Consider the following 11,839-nt stretch of genomic DNA (forward strand, 5'->3'; position numbering starts at 1 on the left):
TATTTTAGCTTATCTCACTTCTTTTTTCTAGTAGAAAATCTTTGTGGCAGCTATGTGAATGCCAATAAAAACTAAAAATAATCATTATTTACTTGCATTACCCAACGTCACACAAAAACTCATTTACCATCTTAGTATGCTTTTGTTTGTTTTTTGTATTTGTATGTGCATTCATAAAAATATATGCATACATACATTACACGTAAAAATATGTTGAGGTTACACTTAGTGTGAATTTTCGTGTCCTCCTTTTTGCTAGAGTATTAAAATTTTTGTAGAGTAGCCCTTTTTTTTTTAACAGGGGAAAGTACAAATGCAGTCTGCTACTACCACAAATTATGAAATCAAGTTTCCCACATTTGGGAAAATCGCAGGGTCCACACATCTGGAGTGAAGTGGATGAGCCTTCCCTCGGAAAACCTTTCATGATTACAGTATCTCTCCTGCCAGGTAAATACTGTGGAGCACTTTCAAGGGCTATGCACTATTCTGTGATTATCTAGCTATTAAATTTAATATTCCTCTATCATTTATATTTATTTATTTAAATTTTTTTTGTATTTTTAGGGAAGGGTGTACAGGGTGTTCAGAGTCTCATTACTAGATCGGACTTGTAGTGATCCACCTGTTTACAGTCTCCCAAGAGCTGGGATTACAGGTGCACACCACCACACCTAGTCTCAATTGCCATCTCAGTGCACCCCGGGGGCAGGGCTGGCACAGCAGGCCCGGGGATCGAATCCCTAGCCCCTGTGCCTGTTTGCAGGCACTTTAATCCACTGAGCTATTTGGCTGACCTTATTTATATTTAGATAATTTATAATTTTCTGGATTCTATAACAGCCCAGAGTGAATATCTTTGTCCACAACACCTTCCTGTTATCTTGAAACTGTTTTCTTTAAATTGGTCCTTCCATGTCCTTCCTGGCTTCCAGATAAGTTTGCATCTTGAGAAGAATCAACAGGCTCACTTCCCACATCCACAGAGCATGTCAGAAGCACTGGGCAGCAGTCAACGGCCCCATTGTCCCCCTACCCGGCCGCCTGCCTTCAGCCAGTCCCTTTATGACTATGTTCATAGCTGCAGAGTCAGGGAGTTGGAGTAGACAGTCCAAGGGTCCAGTCCATGTTTAATAGTCTGATTGGCTCTGTGGTCCTGTCTCTTGCACAATGCCATCAATTTTCTATACGCTCTAGAGCTGTAGAAGCCGAAGGAGCACCATTGGTAATGCATCTGGGATGTTATTACACTTGATGCCCTACAGAACACTGCACTTCGTATCGGAAGATGATCATTTCTGCAGCTCTCCATCCACATGGCTTATTCTCTGTGGCTTTTAAAATTACTTTTGGCTCCTAAATGTTGTAAAGGGTATTGTGGCCATGTGAACCTGCTCACTGAGCCTTCTAATATGAACCCACCCCCCAAAAAATGAACCCAAAGCAAAATATCATTAGTTTGACAGGTATTAAATCTTATATTTAAATTTTTGGTTTTTCTTTCTTTTGTGTTCCCTGTCTTTTCATCTTTTTCAATCTTCACTTTTTAAAAAAAGTGTTAAATATTTCTCCATGCATATCCTTCTGCCAGGAACTGGGTTGCACAGACTCTGTTTTTGATGTCGAGGAATCTCCGACACGAGCACCAAGCCCAGAGGAGAGGGGTGAAGGACAAAGAGGCACCTGGACAGTGGGCCGACGAACAGTGCCTCCCACGCCTCTTGTGGGAGGTCAGGTAAGGTGGACAGTAAGGATGCTGAATTTGGAGAAGTTGAAGCTAGTACCTGCCCTGCTCCTCAGAGAGATGATATGTGGAGGAAATGGGACCCCAGGAGCTTTTCAACTGAAGTGGGAAGACGTAGGGCCTGCCAAAAGGAACATTTCAAGGTCTAGGATCTAAATTCATGAAGAGTTTTTCCCGAAGATACTCATGAGCTGGCATCAGATGTTTATACAGTGGAAGTGAGACAACTCTAGAATGCTCAGGAAGGGCACTAACATGGGGAGGCATTAGTAAATGGGAGTACAAAACACCCAGTGGCTGCTAGTGTGGAGAATCAAGGCTAGCTGATTGGATGTGCTAAGCTGGATGTAGAAGAAAATACAATTACTGCCAGTTGCTGTAAACTTCTAAGTAGGTGTCTCTGTTGCTTTTAATAATAACCATGCTTTATGAAATACAGACGTGCTGGCTATTTGCTATCATATTGGAAGATTCCCCTGGCTTTATCATCAGAGACTCTGGGGAAATATAGGAAAGATATTGTGTCTTCTCTAAATAGATTCAAACATAGAGTGAATTGTAGAATTCTAAGAAGGCTAATATCAATCGGTTGATGCTGGCCTAGGAGATATTTCCTGAATGAGGATATTTTTACAGACTCTGTATTCTGTATTCAGGATAATACATTACCCAGATATCAATTCTGGAAACCTGTAATTACACCACAGAAGAGTTTTTGCTTTAGGCTTCCCTGAAGACAAAAGCCTAGATAAGGACTGGGGTGTAGAAGTTAAGCCAGGAAAAAAACCCAGGGACAGGAGTGAGATTGCTGAGAGTGAGAAAGAACAGGAAACGAGTCAATAGAGGGTGAAGTTTTACTGCTGTGGACATCAGAGGCTCACTTCCCTACTGACCCTTAATTGAATGGAGAATGTGCCTCAGAATATTGCACTGAGTGAAAGGAAGCTGATGGAATTTGTTCACTAACTTTTTATATTTTAGGGAAGGGTCTATAGGGATCTAACTACTAGATTGGACACATAGTGATCTGCCTGTTTACAGCCTCCCAAGTGCTGGGATTACAGGTGCACACCACCATGCCCAGTCTCAATTGCTATCTCAGCACATCCCGGGGGTGGGGGGGCAGCACGGCAGGCCTGGGGATCAAACCCTGGACCCTTGTGCCTGCTTGCAGGCACTTTAATCTGCTGAGCTACTTGGCCAGCCCCATTCACTGACTTCCATTTCTCATTCACTGACATTTGCCCCTGAATCAGGCAGTTTTCCAGAGAAACACAACCAGTAAGAGACAAGGAGACAGAAAGCAGATAGATAGATAGATAGATAGATAGATAGATAGATAGATAGATAGATTTATTATCTATAAAATAATAAATTGGCTCACACCCTTATGGAGGCTAAGCCCCACAGCCTGTAAGCTGTAAACTGTAAGCTGTAACCTGGAGATATAATTCAGTCTGAATTTAAAGATTTATGAAACAGGAGGGCCAGCATCCAGTGGAAGCGGGGGTGGAAGTCCCAGCTCAAAGGCATTGAGAATTCACTCCTCCTCTATCTTTTTGTTCTATCTGTGCTCTCAATGAGTTGGCTGATGCCTGCTTATACTAGTGAGGGAGGATTTTTTAAGTCTACTGGTTGAAATGCTACACTGTTCTTGAAATACCCTCATCCTCACAGATGCAACTAGAAATGACATTTTACAGCTACTTGGCCGTCCTTTAGCCCAGTATAGTACAGGCGTAAAATTAACAATCATAGTCCCCTATGACATGTATCTATGCATACTTCCAGATCTTATTGTGTAAGAACAGACTTTAAAGAAAGTCCTCAGACCAAAGCAGAGAGATGCTCTCACACATGCTTGAGGTAAGACACTGGCCACATGCGGAGACTGTCCACTGGCTAGTTTCAGTGTGCAATGCTGAGGTCCATGCTGGAATCAGATGGACTAAGGGGATGTGGGCCAGAGACAGCCACCAATGACCTCTCAGTGACCCAGTACCTCCCTTTATACTGCATTCTTTTTTTTTTGGCAAAACAAGGGATTGAACTCAGGCCCTTGCGCTTGCCAGGAAAGCGCTTATTCCACTGAGCCATCTCCCCGGCCCCCAATATACTGCATTCTTTATCACCTCTATAAAAGGATTTCTGGGGAATCTTTGAGGAGAAGAAGGCATTTATTAGATTCTCTGGTGTCATGTAACAAACGCATTCCAATATACCCTCTGGCTCTTCTGCCAAGGTAGTTGGGGTATTGCTGCCCCAACTGGTACATGGCATCATGTCCAAACATCAAAGGGCCACTTACTTGGCCACCTACTATGACAGGGAGTTGAATCCTGAGTCATGGCAGGATGATCATCGGTCAATAAACAACTTTGCATTTTCCCTAAACAACTTTCTGTTCCACCTCCATCGGCCCAGTCTTCAAGATCCACTCCCACGCATGTTCTCAAGTTCCTGCCAGTACATATTAGTAAGATCCCACAGTTCTTTCAGAAGGAAGCTGTCTGCTCCTGCAGCAGGCACTGCCTGGGCTGTGCTCAGAGCTGATCCTAATCATTAATCTGGTCATAATGATAGAGAGTGGGGTAAATCTTGAAAAATGGCAAGCAGAATTCTACATCTGACGTTTTTGTTGTGGTCCGTTGGCAAGAGGCACCACTCTTTTCAAGCAAGTTGGACAGGAACACTTCTTCCAATCCAGAAGGATACAGGACTTCAAAATTCCCAGTCATATTCTCAAAAGAAGGGATCTCATTTGTCAGCCTCTTTCTGCTTTGGTGCAAGGTCTCAGAATTTCCCTCAGGGCACCTGTCTAGGATGAGCAAGCAGCCTCCCCACTACGCAGCACATCTGCCCCTCTTCAGTGAGAGGTGAGACTCTCTTGAAGGCTGCCCTGTACTTTCTGGAATCCACAGCATGCCTGAATTGAAAGATAATCTATAATTCTCTTTCTTTAAGTTTTCTAGAACAGACTACAAAACCAGCTGACTGCATAGTCCTTATACTTATCCTCCTAAGTACAAGACCTGCCAAAAAGCTGGTACTTTCCCTTTTAATTAATCCTCTTCTCCATCATCCACCAGTGAGATTCTTGCTCCCTACAGCTTACTAGAGGTTTTCATCACCCACAAACCACTGGCAGTGGGCCTCGCTGGTATCCAATCTGCTTGAGGGTGCAGTACTGAGGCTTTGCTATTTCTAAGGCCACTTCTATTTTCTATTTTTTGACAGCCTGAGTTCTCTTAAAGTAAAGTCTGAAACAGGACTTAGTATGGTGGAAGTGGATCCTAGGAAGCAGAATGAAAGGACAAGAGTGAATTGGGAGTGGGAAAAAAGCCAGTTAAACCTATATCTTAAGTTGGTAATTGAAGAGGGCAATTGGGACTCAGTCCTCTGGGACTGGAGTATTATGTGGACAATTCCTCAAAATTGTCCTACAAGGATGTGGGAGCCCAGAAATATTGGGGTATTTGCCCATTCACTTTTCCTCTACCAGCTGTGTTTGGCCTTGGGACATTCTTTCTCCACACCGATGACCTATATACACCTTCTGAACCATCTCGGAAGCACTTGGAGATGCAGAAAGACAACAGAGTGTGTGCCTGGGTGGGATGCTGACCATACATATGGAATTTTCCCCATGGCTGCCCTGAAACCAGGGGCTGTGGGTCAGGGCACTCCAACCACCTGCTACAAAAAGTTAGTGGGCTAGAGAGATTGAAGAAAAGCTGACGAGTATTTTAGAACCTTGGCTAATCAACTATTCCCTCAAACTGCAAAAATAAGAAGAGCTAATAAAATTCATTAAAAGAATTTCTTCAAGTAAAATCCGAGGGATACCAGTGAGTTAAAGCTGAGAACTAGGGAGAAAAGTGCGCTACTTTCCTGAGTACCAGAAAATTGAATGACGTAGCTCAGGTTTTTCAGAATAAACTAGGAAGGAAGGGTAGTGATCGCCACCCCACTCCCACACACAATGGGATGAAGCCAGATAGAGAGTGGCTGACAAGAGACTAGGTGATACTTCAACTTTCAGGTGCATTAATGTACACTAGTGTAACAGCCTAAGTATTGAACATTTTTAGGGAAAAGTTTACTCCCGGAAAGCAGTGTCTGCTGAAGAGCCTTTGCTGTACTGTGCATCCGGGGTCCTGTGCAAAAGGCCAAACATTCACAGCATTAAAAGGCTGGATCTAGGGTCTTTCTCATGATGGAAAAGACCTTGTTCCTCACCCCAGCAAACCTCAGCTGCTACCAGCAGAAAGTTATCCAAGAAAAATGGCAACAGCATCTTCCCAGAGAACTGTCTATTATTTGGTCTAAGGACACTTGCTTCTCCTGGACAATAAAGGACTTCTATCTGACATTGACTGTATGTGAGGGTAAGATAAGTGCAGCAAAGGTTAATCACTATGACAAACATCTCCAGATCTCAGTGGCTTAGAAATACACACAAGGCTTCACTGCTCATGTTATCATGCAGTTAAATCAGCAAGGGAGTCTGATACACGCAGTACCTCATGGATCTAGTGGCTTCTCTGTCCCCCTGAGCTTTGGAGTCCTCCAGTGCCTCCTCTGCTTTTCATGCAGCTAAAGCACAAAGACAGAGAATGGCAGTGGAGGGATGCGGAGGGCTTGGAGGCCTGGTGAGGTCACGACTTCTCTCTGTATCTTTTGTGTGTGTACCTGGGGCGGAGCCAGCACGGCATGTGGTGCCGGGGATTGAATCACGCTCCCTGTGCTTGCCTAAGCTTGCCTAAGGAGGCGCTTTAGACCGCTAAGATATCTTGCCAGCTCCTGCATTTTTTATGCAGATAGTCACATGGTCTCACTTAGACACAGAGGTATGTCATGGTGGTCTGCCTATGAGCCCTAGAGCAGTGTGAAAAAGATCACACAGAATCGTCTCTGCCACAAATTGTACTTTGCTTACAAATCACACTAAATAATGTTCACCAGAGGGTAGAACCTTGCTGACATAACCCTAGAGACTCCAGTCTTCTCACGTTTCTAATTTTGGTTAAGAAGTTATTTAAATTGATTCCCTTGTCATTTCAGCCAGGTGGCTAAATAGGACCTACTTTCTGGCCTTCCTCCCTAATTTTCGTCAACTTTCTGCTCAGAGGTCCCCTCTCATCAGAGCTTGTCCTCAGCATACCATTTAGAACAGTGGCCCACCCGTCACATTCTGCGACCTCCACTCTGCCCCATTTCTCCAACACACACATCATCACCTCACATAATAAACCTCGATTACATTTCTTTTATTGGATACTTTCCCTTGTGGAAGGATACATGTAGAGTGCACAGCGATTTTTGTCTGATTGATTCATTGAGATATCTCAGACTAGAAATGCTCTGGCACCCAGCAGACGGTGCTACAGCCATGGCGAATGAATGAATGAATGAATGAATGAATGAATGAATGAATGAACAGGGAGCCACCAGGAGGTCAAAACACATAGCTAATGTGTAAATGTTTTTAAAATTTACTACAGTAAGTGACATGCTACCATTAACCTCCTTGCCTTGAGTACACTTACCCTATCAGAAACTTGGTGTTTTGGGAAGCAGCTCTGGAATTCATGATTGCTTTACCAGGTATGATAGAAATATGGTGAGTGCTGTTGCCAAGTCCCACCCAACAGAATGGCAGGGTCATAAAAACACTATGGCGTGTCCTTACCTCTTTCACTAGATTCAGCAACACGTGACCCTTGGTTTCCCCCTATAGTCAAAATGACTGTGAAAGATAAATGTTTTACATTGATCCAGGACACTGAGGCAGCCAGGGCAACACAAGCAAAGACAAGTCACTAAAACAGACTTCCAGAATTGCTTCAGACACAGGGACTGGGTTCGATTCCCAGCATGCTATGCTGGCCCTGCCCCCTGGGGCATACTGAGAGAGCAACTGAAACTGGGCATGGTGGTACTCACCTATAATCCCAGCACTTGGGAGGCTGAAAACAGGAGGATTGCTATGAGTCTGATCTCTGTAGTGAGATCCTGTGGACACTGTGCTAAATATATATTATTAAAGAAAAAAAAATGCTTCAGAAGATGGCAAGGCTGATGGAATAAGTGTGTTTAAAAGGAAAGTACTCTGAGGAAGAATAATGGCAATGTGTCTTCTACTGTAATAATAATCCTTTAAAAATTTAAATATCCACCAAGGGACTGGGGTGATAGCTCAGCAGTCTAAGTGCCTGCCTGGCAAGTGCAAGGACCCAAGTACAATCTCTGGTACTGCATGGAACCCCAAGCATGCAATGCAAGCTCAAAAATCAGGTGTGGTAGCGCAACCCTTTAATCCCAGGACTGGGGAGGCTGAGACAGGAGGATTGCTATTAGTCTAAGCTGTGTATTGAGATCCTGTACCAAATAAATATATAATTTTTTTAAAAAAAGAAAAATTCACCATGGTTTTCTATCACACCTCACATTTATACAGCTATAGTAATAGTAACATTATTCTCAGTAGCCAAAATATGGAAGTAACTCATGTCCATTGATATATGAATAGATAAATGAAATATGGGATGGATCATTATACACACACTCACACACATTTATCCCGAGAAAGAAAGGAAATGACCCAGCAATCCCACATTTGGTGCAAACCTGAAAGTACAGCACCGGAAACAGGGATTCAAAGAGATGTTTGCACCCTCGCATTCATGGCAACACTATTCACAGTAGCTAAGAGATGCAGGCAGCCCGGATGTCCTCTGGTAGATGGCTGGATAAGCAAAACACAATATATGCATGGGATATTACTCAGCTTTCCAAAGGAAGGAAATCTTGTCCCATACTGTAACATGGACAAAACTAGAAAACACAGTAGTAAATAAAGCAGTCCCAAAAAAGACACTCTAACATAATCCAATTCAGTGGAACAGAAAAGCAGAATAGTCATTATTGGCAGTTGGAGGGGGGCAAACCTGTTCTCAGCAAGTGAGCGCTCTTCGTTTACTACACACTCACATAGTTAAAATGGAGCTAGGCATGGTAGTGTACACCTCAGTTCCAACAGTCTGGGAGGCTGAGGCACAAGGATTGCAAGTTCGAGCCTAGCCTGGGCAAGTTCACAAGACCTTATCTCAAAACAAGAAGTGAAAAATGGGCTGGGGACTGTCATGTAGTGTAGAACACCTGGCATCAATCACCAGCACCTCACGTCCCCTGAAAAGTTAAGATGATAAAGCTGTTTTACGTTTTCACCACAATAAAAAAGGAAGAAATTCTGGCACTATGGATGAACTTAAAGACAACATGCTAAGTGAAATAAGTCCGTCACAGCAAGGTAAGCACTGCTCAATCTCCAATCTCTGAGGGATCGCGCACCATCCAGGCATCGAGAGCCTCAGTGGAGTGATGGCTTCTGGGAGCTGGAGGAGGATGACGTCAGTTTTGCGCATGGGCACATAGATTCAGTTCCAGAAGATTGAGAAGTTCTGGAGATGGATGGTGGTAATGTTTGCACAAAAAAGAAAAAAAAAATGCACGTACTTAGTAGCACTGAATTGCACATTTAAAACTGGTAAAATGGTAATTTTTGTGTTATCTACCTTTCCTATGATACCAAAAAAAAAAAAAAAAAAAAAAAAAAAAAAAAAAAAAAAACCCTCAGGAAAGATACAAACATTTACTTGAGTACAAAAGCTAGTCTCACAAATCAGAAGTCCTTTGGTTGGCCACAGATGGGCCACAAAGCAGGATTCCACTCAAGGTTACACCCAGCAGCAGTGGTGAGCCGCAGGAGGTGAAGACTGGGGGCATCCATTTGTGCGCTGCTCAGTGTGCCCTGCCTCCGGCTGCTGTGCACAGCTAGCAGCCCCTGGATGAGGGCGGCAGGCCCAGCCATCTGTAACCTCACAGCCTTCCCATCGCATGGGCTAAGTCGTTATCTTTTCCTATAGAAATAGTAAACTGAGGTGCAGAGGCAATGGAGCGCTTTGGGCCCAGCTGTGCCTGACTCCAAAACCACAGGACCACCTTCTGTCTTTTCTGGGAAAAGACAGAAAGAGCCTCTATCTTTTCTTTTCTTTCATTTTTTCTTTTTCTTTCTTTTGAGAGAGAGACAGAGACAGAGACAGAGAGAGAGAGAGAGAGAGAGAGAGAGAGAGAGAGAGAGAGAGACTATTAAACCCAGAGCTTTCACACTAAGCTATATTCTTTTCCTTTTTCTAAGTTTTGTAACAGAATCTCTCTAAGTCACTAAATTTTTCAGGCTCAAACTTGGAATCCTCCTGCCTCAGTGCCCCCAGAGTGCTGGGGTTGCAGGTGTATCCCATATGCCCCACTCTCTCTTTTATTAGGTGACAACTGTCTAACCTCCCACTGTAAAAGGATATGGATCAAGAACATGCAAGTTTAGTTCTTCTCAGCAATTGTCACAGGGTACGAGCTACTGGGCAGGAAACCAGCGTGTGCCACAGGACCTGACATTCTACATTTCTGCTGTTTTATACAATGTGCTTCTGATTGTGACAAGACAGCCAAAGTGGGCAAAATATCCCTTTCCTTTCAAGGAGCCAATTTGAAGGTATTACCACAGGCTACACTGAACATTGTAAATTTAAAAACTGATAGAGATAGATAGATGGATAGATAGATAGATAGATAGATAGATAGATAGATAGATAGAATTTAGATAGAATTTCCTTTATAGAAAAAATGGCCAGTAAACATAAAAGGAATAATTCATTTAGTAAAATCATTATTTTATAACCTTTATGTCATAATTATTCAGGCAATGACTAGTTAAAGCTGTTAACAGCATTTGGAGAAAGTTTGAGAAGACATAGGTCCTTTATCTCAACTTATCACTCTACAGGTTATTTTTGACTTAAAAAGGGAATAACAGATAAATTCACAGTGAATATATCTAGCAGACACACCTTAAATAAGAGATCAAACTGTTTTTTCTAATCATAAATTACTATTCTGAGCCTCTCATTAATAAACTATAAAGAGATAATACACAATAACACCTTATGTAGCACTCCTACCAAATATTTAATTTGAATATAATTATTAATGGCAATCCTGCAATATGGTATATTGTACAAGATAGCAATTCAGACTCTTCAAAATAGCAGTGTAAGAAAAGAAAATGAAAAGCGGGCATATTAGTCAGCTTTTCATTGCCATGACAAATGCCTGATTCCCACAGTTTAAAGGAAGAGAGGTTTACTTGGCTCATGCTTTCGGTGGGTTCAGTCCATGGTCACCTGGCAGACAGCATGGCAGAAGGGATGAGGGAGGAGAGCCATGCTTGTCAAGACAGCCAGAAGTAGGGACACCCAATGTGCCAGGGAGAGATATAGTGCCCAAAGGCACATGCCCAGTGATCCACCAGTGGTCAGTCCCCATGTGATCTAACCACCCTCTGAAAGTCCCGCCAATGAAGATAGGAGACTTTAGAGGATATTTTAGATTGAAACCATAGCAAGGGGACACTATTCTATTGTACATTAAGAGGACTAACGGGTTGTAGTGAACAAATGTTAAATTTGTTGTGAATGACTACAGAGGTGGAATGTCATGGAGAATATGATTTATGGTAATGCTGTGATGTTTGCAACTGATTTTTATATGATGTAAAGAAACACATTTATATAAAATATTAATTAGAGTTTATATACATATTTGTGGGTTTGATCTAAAATGTCCTCCCAAAATCTCATGTCTTCAGAGGTAAGGTCTGGGCAGAAGAGACAGGTCATCAGAGGCATGGCCTGGAAATGTTTTTTTTTTATTATTATTTTTTTTTATTGTGTTGGCACATTCAAGCTTTATTTTTCATTCAGATTTCTCTTAATGATTCTGGTACATTATCCATAGTTTTAAAGTGAAATAATAATGATAATAATAATAATAGCGAACAGAGAGTAATCAAGATGATCTTAAAGATCTCTTAGACAAGCAATGGCCGTGACTCATCCACATGGCTGCACTGACAAAGGTTCTACAATCTGAGGTACGGGATCTCAAGATAAATCCTGAGGGCATTTCACTGACCTTCTCAGACCAAAAAGCTACAACTCTTGTTGCATAGGTCCTGCTTTACCTTGGTCTTAACCA

General features: G+C 42.5%; 1 non-coding gene across 1 annotated transcript; it reads right to left on the reverse strand.

Annotated features, from left to right (window-relative positions):
- Nucleotides 1-298: 298 nt before the first annotated feature.
- Nucleotides 299-458, reverse strand: LOC111818810. The gene has a single exon (XR_002822710.1). It is a non-coding gene; the product is annotated as a U1 spliceosomal RNA (small nuclear RNA).
- Nucleotides 459-11,839: the final 11,381 nt, after the last annotated feature.

The sequence above is a fragment of the Octodon degus genome, unplaced genomic scaffold, assembly GCF_000260255.1.
Source record: "Octodon degus isolate 3935 unplaced genomic scaffold, OctDeg1.0 scaffold00102, whole genome shotgun sequence".
Lineage (NCBI taxonomy): Eukaryota > Metazoa > Chordata > Mammalia > Rodentia > Octodontidae > Octodon > Octodon degus.